Source organism: Magnolia sinica, chromosome 1 (genome assembly GCF_029962835.1).
Source record: "Magnolia sinica isolate HGM2019 chromosome 1, MsV1, whole genome shotgun sequence".
NCBI lineage: Eukaryota > Viridiplantae > Streptophyta > Magnoliopsida > Magnoliales > Magnoliaceae > Magnolia > Magnolia sinica.
In genome coordinates, this window is record NC_080573.1 from 32,175,243 (window position 1) to 32,184,862 (window position 9,620).

Consider the following 9,620-nt stretch of genomic DNA (forward strand, 5'->3'; position numbering starts at 1 on the left):
GTAGGTGTTCAATATCCAATGTCTTTGTTTTTGTGGTGAGATCCACTTGAGCCTTGGATCTAACTCATACTTTAACTGGTGTCCTGAACTGATCTCTCCAAATGAATGGACAGTGTGGATACACCATATACATCATGGTGAAGTCCACCTAACATGGCAACATTACTTCAGTAGCGAGTCTCGCTACTCGACCTGTCGGTAGCTAATCCGCTTCCCCCGTTCGAAGCTGGGGACGGGCGGAGGCTCCGAGTGCCACTGACGGCCGCCGTGATGTATGAATTTCATCCACACCGTCCATACATTTTTTCAATTTTTTCATATCATTTTAGATAATGATCACAAAAATCGAGAATATCCAATGCTCAAATAGACCACACTGTGGGGATTAAATTCCTACCATTGAAAAACTCTTCTGGACCACGAGTTATAGATCAATATGATACGTTTTTTTGTCTCTTCGTCTAGTTGAATGTGACCATATCAACAAGTTAGATGGGAAATAAACAACATGGTGGATCGTAAGAAGGTTTCAATGGTGGTGTCCTTAGCACTGCTGCATCCTATTTTTGGTCCAGCGGCTTACCTTATCGGCTATGGAATAAAAATATCTAGCTTTCTATTTTTTGAAACCTGCCAATAATTTTCAACATTAGACATTAAAAATAGTATACTATATTTTGATATTGACACTGCAACTATAATCTTCCCTCATGGATTCACCTACCCCGGATGGTGAATCATATTCAAACTCAAAGAACCATATTCAAATCACAAAGTGGGCCACCCAATGGCCTCCAGAAATTTCAACGGTGGTGTTCATTCCCCACTGTTTCTTATCAATTGGCTCACTGGAGCTTGATATTTGACTCTTTTTAGGCCCAGTCCATAAAATGATATGGAAAAACACTTGAACAGGATAGATTTCTCACAAACATCCTATGACCCTACGAAGATTTCAATAGCAGGCATTCAATTCTAAATGTTTCATGTTCGTTTGGCCCGCTTGTGTTCTTGATTAGCCTCATTTTTGGTCCAACGCTCTAAAATGAGGTGGCAAAACATATAGATGGAGTGGATTTGCCACAAACATTATTATGGCCCACCAATGATCGAACAAATTTCACCTCACGTACCTAATGTAACTTGTGTAAGTCAAACCTCTACCTATCAATTGTGCAAACCTAACCTTCACCGTACGTGGATCCCACTTTTATGTTGTTAGAAATCCACCATGTTCGTCTGTTTTCTCAACTCATTTTGAGGTATGAGTCTAAAACTAAGGTAGATTAGAAGCTTAAAATGGGTGCCAGGATGGGCAAAAGATGTTTCAATGGTGGCCCTTCCATCTCACTATTTCCTGTCATATAGCCCACTGGAGCTTGATATTGATATCATTTTTGGGTTCACGTCATAGAATGATATGCAAAAAATAGATGGACGGTTAGATTTGTAAAAAACATCACGTGGCTCCATGAAAGGTAAAATAGATAGACGGACTTTTTTCTTCTTCTTTACACACGCGCATGCACCCCCACACACTCACGCTATAGGTGGATATCACCACCTATGGGTACTCGAACCCTTGGGAGAACACATTTACCTCTATCTCTTATTTGGAAATGTTTTACATTATAAAGAAATTATTTTTTATTAAATAAAAATAAATTTATTATATTTAGTTCAAATAAATTAAAGTATTTAATAGAAAATTACAATATCATTATTCATAAAAAATAAATTAATTAATTAACAATTTGTATGTATAAGTGTGGCGGCAATTTCTTCTTGCATATTGGACATAATAGTTTGTTCAAAGTCTCCAAATATTCCTACTTCAAGTATATCATTTTCTGATTTGATATTCATCTCAAAAGGAACATTTTCATCATTGTATTGTTAGAAGAGTAGATCAGAGATAAATTCTTTTCTGATATAGTTGTGTAGTGTAATGCATGCAATAACTATATCTCTTTGCATCAGGAATGAATATGGTGACATCCTCTTCAAAATTGCAAAACGCTCCTTCAACACGCCAAAAACCATTTCGATTACATTCCGTAACTTCGCATGCATATCATTAAAAACTTCCTCTTTACTAGTAGGCCACCCATGCTCACTACTACAAAAGTCACCCAATCAATAACGAACATTACAATATAGTGCCATAAATCCTCGTGTGAGTGTAAGTAGCATCAACCAAATAATATTTATATTCTTATCGTTGAATCCTCCACAGGTTGACAGTGATGTTTATATTCCATCCAAACCGTTTATAAGTTCATTTTGACTGGGATGAAGTGAAAGCACCATGAACTTAAACCGATACAAAACTTTTGTGGCCATATAAATGTTTCAATAGTGGTCACAAAATTCCCACTATTTCCGATAGTGTTGCCCATTTAAGTTTTGGATACATCTTATTTTTTGTCACGTGTCTTAAAATGAGCTCGAAAAATGAATGAACAAACTGGCTTTCTTATAAACATCACAGTGAGCCCCACACAAATCATTCCAGGAAGTTCCGGCGAAAGGCTTTAACAGGAAATCCACTTGTGTGGTACACTAACCAATCCAATTCTGATCTACACGTTGCTCCGTGGGCCCCATCATGATGTATGTGTTTCATCCATTTCGTTCATCTATTTTTATAGATCATTTGAAGGCTTCACACAAAAAATGAGAGGGATATAAATCTCAGGTGGACCACACCACAGGAAAACGATAGTGATTGGATATCCACCATTAAAATTCTCCTGAGGCCCACTCTACTGTTTATTTGACATCCAATATGTTGATTAGGTTATATATGCCTAGATGAAAGGAAAAAACAAAGATCAACTTGATCCAAAACTTTTATGGTCATCAAAAGGTTTTTAATGGTCGACGCTTATTCAACACTGTTTCTTGTAATGTGGTCCACTTGAGATTGGGATATACCCTTTTTTTTTCCCATACCATAGAATGATTTGGAAAATAGATGGACGGCATGGATGAAATGCATACAGCATAGTTGAGCCCACAAGCTGGTGGCAATCCATCCACACCACTTGCAGGTGGGGTGAATAAGCAATCTGCATGGGATGCGGATTTCGGAGGAAGTTTCTACATAGGGATTCTAGGTGGGCTGTGTTAGTGGCTCTGTGGGGCCTATGGTGATGTATATAATTTATCCACACTATCTATCCACTTTTTCATATCATTTGGAGGCAGAAAATAAAAAATGAGGTAGATATAAGGCTCAAGTGGGCCACGTTGCAGGAAATAGTGAAAATTAGGTGCCTACCATTGAAAATTTCTCAAGGTCATAGAAGGCCCTGTTGATGCTGAATTTTGTATTGTTCCTTTTTTTTCATCAAGGTATGTTTGACCTTATGAAGAGTTCATATGAAAAATAAACATTATATTGGATCCTAACAAAGTTTCAACAATAATTTTATTCAATTTTAGATGGTTTATATGGTGTGGCCCACTTGAGTTTTACATGTACCTCATTTTTGGGATCATGCTCTAAAATGATCTGAAAAAGTTGATGGACATTGTGGATCAAACACATAAATCATGGTGGGGCATAAAGAAGTTTCACATGTTAAAAATTGGTTTTCGCAAACAATTTAAAGAGAAAAAAATTCCTTGGTAACTTGAAAAGAGGTAATTTTGGAAATTTTTTTTTTTTAACAGAAAAATTTATGGAGGGCATCCGGCATTCATCATTAAGCCAGACTCCTTTCGCGGAAGGAATTCAACCAAAAATCACTTTCAGAGTATTTTCCTAATTCAGCGCCTTTTGATTTCGACCTTAACAAACAACTCTTGATGCCTGGTACTATTTTTCAGAGTTAATGGACAGGCCCTAAGGATTCTTATCCTTTGGACTTAAATGTCCACCAAGCCCAGAGTCTCACATTGATTGCCGTTGATTGCCAACCCAACACCGATTATGCGTGGGGTTATGATTGATGGTTTTTGGAAATCCGCTCGGTCCATCTGTTTTTCCAGCTCATTTTGGGGCATGAACTCTAAAATGAGAAATATCATTACTTGAAAATAACCTCCCGATGGCCCCAAGATATCTCAATAACAGTCGTTCAGTTTCACTTTTTTCTATTGGATGGCTTACTTGAGATTCAAGTTTGCCTCATTTGTGGGCCTGTTCTATAAAATGAGCTATAAAAATAAATGGACCTAGTGGATTTGTCATAAATTTATAGTGGCCCCATGTGCAGCCGGAACTGCATTCCCATGCAATCTCTTTTACATCAGCACATGAAATGATTGATGAGATGGTGCAGCCGTTGCCGTGGAGTGCACTTTGACGCATATATTCTATATCAACTTCATCCATCCATTTTGCCATATCTCCATCGGTTTTGTCTTATCATTCGGTAGAATTAACTAAAAAATGAAGTGGATCCAATTTTCAGGTGAACCATACCATAGGAAATATTGTTGATTGAATGCCCTATCATTAAAAACTTCCTATGGCCTTCTATAATGTTTTAGTAATGTTAATTTTCCATCCAACCTGTTGATCAGGTCACATAAAACATAGATGAATTAGCACTATTCCAGTGGTTCACTCCCATCTTCATGCCGAGACGTTCATGTGTACCCCACCTATCATAATGTGTCCTCATGAAGTGACATTAATACAATCGATGAAGCAGCTAAAATGTTAGAGGACAGTAAAAGTCAGTGTCAAGCAATAATATAAGCAGTCAACCACGGGGCAAAAGAACTTTTGGGTAGTTAACAGCTAAATCCGTTAAGTACTGCGATGATGTGGGTTTTGAGAAATAGTTTAAAAGCAAGCGGTTTACTATACATCCCTAAAAAGGGAATGGCTTAATAAAAAATTCCTTTAAAAAATAAAAATAAAAATCCTTGTCCATCCATCCATTTTTGCAGGCTCATTTCAGTACATGAGCCTGAAAATGAAGAGATGCAAAGCCCAAGTGAACCACATCAGCAAAAACTGTAATGATTGATCGCCACCGTTAAAAATTTATTGGAGCCCAAATTATTTTTGTGTTTTCCCCTCATCCAGGTCCATGTGACCTTTTGAACATATTTAATGGCAAATAAACATTAAGATCGACCTTAGGAAGGTTTTAACACCATTCTTGTGGTGTGTTTCCTTGGGCTTTGGATTACTTTATTTTTGAACTCCTGCCCTAAAATGAACCGGCAAAATAGATTGATGGCGTAAATATAAAACACATACATCACGGTCGGCCCATGGCATCTGCCACATGATTCACCGAGAATCCACTTCTGTGTTGTGAGCATCAAGTGAGGCCCACTTCGAACATGGCCTGCACACTATATGAGCTCAGTCCATATGGGTGGCAATGGGCTGAGCCTGGATATATTAACGTTGCCCATGGCCAGGCTTGGGTTGGTCATACATAGACCAATCAACTTTTTGGGTCTGGGCTTAGTTCAAACCATTTTGGCTGGACCTGGGCTGGCCAGCCCACCTGACATTATATGTTTGTAACCTGTTTCCTATAAATATATGCCATTTTGATCCTTGATCAAGCAACGTTGATTTCTTTCCTCATGTCTATGAACAAATCTCTTTGAGGATGTGTGGCCCACTTGATCAACGGATAGATTGAAATAAGGATTTTATTACTTTTTGGCCTGATCATGCCCAAGCCTAACCAAAATTTTCAAATGTTCAAGTGGAAAATATGTATATAAATTTCCAAGCCCAGATCGACCTTGGCCCTATCAATGTTTTGGGCACAGGAGTAGGCCTGCCTTGCTAGGCTCGGGCCTGGTCAGGCACCAGACTTTAGTTCAGGCCTAACTGAGTCGTAGCCTCTCCTGGCTTAAACACGTTCATTGCCACCTCTGTCAGTCCAACAATCATGCAGCTGCACTGTCAAGAGTTTGAGAAATGGTCTGTATGGTAGCCAATATTCATGGCCTACATATGCTGACATGTAGTATCAAAGTCTCATATGCATTTAAGTAGACCACATATGATTCACTTCTTGATGTGTTGACTAGGAAATTAATTAGCATAATCTTCTCATAATGATTAATCATGTACATAGTATCGTTGTCCACGTATGATGTAGAGCGGGTCGCGGATAATTTCATGGCCAAGATGGACCAGAAAAGGCCCGATCGGAGACGGAGATGATCCGGACCATCAGGACTTAAATCGGATGTATCTCGCAAACCGGAATGAGTTATCTAACGTAAAAATATATAATTCTGGGGTAGGACGAGCTACTTTAGCCACCCAACCCTACTATGCTGGGTTGCAAAAGCCAGATTTGCGAAAGACCATCAGATCGACAGTCATTTCCCTGTTTCAAGTCCCTTTTTACTATAAATAGTAAGTTTTAGTTTGATTAGGAGAATAACGTGGTGAAGCCAAATAGGACACTTACTATTTTTGGCCAAAAACCTTGCACACTAGTAGACGTCACGATCGTCTATAAATAGTAAGTTTACTATTTATAGTAAGTTGCAAATTCTAGGAGTTTTTGTTGTAGTTTGATTATGAAATTTCTTCTATTGCTTAGTATTCCTATTTAAAGTGTTGTGAACTCCTTTAATTCATCAATCAATTTCGAATTTTATAGAATTTATTTTTTTATTTTCTTGTTCTTTTCCTCGTGGATTTGAGAAGTCTCTGCGAGGAGTCTGGAAAAGTTTCGTGGATTCGAAACAGTTATCCCCTTGAGGAAGACGGTGCTCGACCTCACATTTCCTAGCGTCAATGTGGGAAAACAGACTCTAATTAATATATAGTGTCATCCACATGAGAATGCAAAATATATTAATTAATACAATATAGGGACCATCACATTCACATGGCCAATCTACGTAGGTATATGGTAGCCCAAAGACATGTACTTACATCAGCTCTAGGAGGGACCAACAATTGTATAATACATGGGGCCTACATTGGGGAACCAGAAGAATTTTGGGGCCACTGGATAGGATTGCATGTGGATGGAAGATAATATGGATAATTGTGTCAGTGAAGGGAAGCATTTACGATGGAGCATCATACACTGATTAATCCCTTCTCATATTCAGGTTACAGTCAATATCCAATTGGTGTGAAATGCATGGATGCACTTCACACTATGAAAGTGGTTCACACCAATTATATGTGATGTGCATTGTTCCTTCCATTTATTTACACCGATAATATGATGGTTATGTCATTATTACTTAAATACTCTACATTACCACACAATACATGCATCCAAACGTGCCATTAAAATATAAAGGACACCGATGGGTGATGACATCAACAGTCAGCTTTTCACGACCAAAGTGGCAATCGACTATTTATTTGGTGTGCTCGTGATATATGTAATTAGATGTGATGTGAATCAGTACCTCGCTGGTAACAACGATGCCAAGATCAGAAAGAAATGAGCTCAAGCAAACTACTTTACTAGTATTGTTGTCCATAGCTTTATATTTCGCTTCTGCCAAAGAGCAAATATCATAGATTGATTTTTATTGTTGCAGGAGATAAGATTGCTTTCTCAAATATGCAGAACCTAATCGTGGAACAATGATTGATAGAATATCTAGCTAATTAATATTACAATATGCCCGGATATTGAGATGACCATGATCAACAAACAAAATGCATTTTTCATAGGGCAACTTTACGTAATCAAGGTGTTGGAGTTATGCCTTGAAAAACCAATATGAATCTTGTCCACTGGGCAATATTGTAAGACCCGCATCCTAGATCGTACCGTTCCGTGGACTTCCGCGGTCTTCTGGTCGAATTTCGGCAACCTTCGACCCTTAACCAGTATTTGCGCGCAACCCTGAGTCACACGCAGTCAACCTGAATTGACTCAAACCGAGACTTGTACCATTGCGATCGGACCATCGTCGTGGTTCCGACGCCGCGTCTTGCATACCGATCCGATACCATGGCAGGGAGATGTGGACCCGTGTTCAATTCGAGGAACACGCCGCGCGTGCGAATCCCAAGAGAATCTCTACAACATGTCACATCCATCAATCCCATCAATCAATTAATCACCACATGTCAAGTACAAGAGCAACCCATGCCTTCTCTCTCCAAAGTCAACTCTTTCTCACCCTCTCTCTTACACACCTATATATGTCAAGTACCATATCACCTCACATCCATCACTTCATCACACATCACCTCTCCTTACAACTCTCTCTCTCTCTCTCTCTCTCTCTCTCTCTCTCTCATTTTCTCAACACATTTTCCAAGCAAGGGAAGAGAGTGCACGTCCAAGCCATTTCAAGAGAGAAAAGAGTGAGTTGTGTGGCCCACTTTTTCATCCCAAATCCATCATCCTAACCATTTAAACCTCATCTTCCACCATCAAAGTGAGACACAAAGAGATTGGCTTTCCAACGGACCGAGAAGATCGAACGATGAGTGCTTCTATAGGCTAGTTTTTCATATTTTCATGATGGGCCAAGTGAGGCATACCGATCGATGGTATGGATCTCACTTTCGACCCTAAGATGTGACCGATGGCCCACCTTGATTACCAATATCATTCCATGATAGGGCCATTCTCCATGGACCCCATCATGACGTTTATTTTCTAGTTTGAAAAGGGGTCATCTAGACCTTCTATTTCGGTGGAGAAAGGAATCCCCACCGTTGATCTTTGATTTGATGGGCCCACATGTATTAGGACTCACTTGATGTATGATTGATTGCAAGGGAGTGCCCATAATGTCGAGGTCCCTCCATCACGCGTGTCCCACTCTCTCTTTCTCTCTCTCTCTCCCTCTCCTTTTCATTTTTCTTTTCTTGTGTTAATATGATCATGTGGCCCATCAGAATGGACCCCACCATGAGGCAGGTATTTTATCCAAGCCATTTATAAGTGGGGCCCACTTTAAATGTGTTGTACCCACACCATCCATCATTTGGTGGCCCACCTAAGCAGGGCCCACCTCAATGCATGTGCAACGCCAAACCGTCCGGCGTCCAGGGACGCTGGACAAAAGGGAAAACACAAAAATTAGCTTGTTTCCAAGCTTATGGGGTGGCCCACTCATATAGGCCCCACCTTGCTGTATGTATTCAATCCACGTCGTCCATTCCTTTCCCAAGCTCATTTTAGGCATTGAGCCGAAAGATGGGGCCAATCCGACTTTCGGGCAGACCATAACATAGCAAACAACGGGTTAAACATTGAAATATCCCCTTGTCGCTTCTATACCCCCAAGATATATTGAATATTGGGCTTGTTTGGCTTGTCTTGAGATATGGGAAGTAATGGCAGGGTTGGATTCTTCCAATACGGGCCCCACGCGTAAAAAACCTTAGAAAAACCCATTTTCAAAAATAAATAAATAAATAAATAAATAAATAAGCAGCAGGCAGCGTTTGCTGTTGTGCTAACAAGGATGCGGTACGTCCTGGTGCGCTGGACATCTATAGGCAGGGACCCACGGCTCCAGCTGTGGGCCCCAACATGATGTATATTTGATATCCACACTGTTCATCGGGTGGGCCATTCCCTGAAGTGGACTCACTCCAAAAATTAGCCTGATCTAGAACTCAGGTGGCCCACACCATAGGAAACAGTGAGATTGAACGTCTAGCATTGAAACCCTTTTCTAGGGTTTTTTTT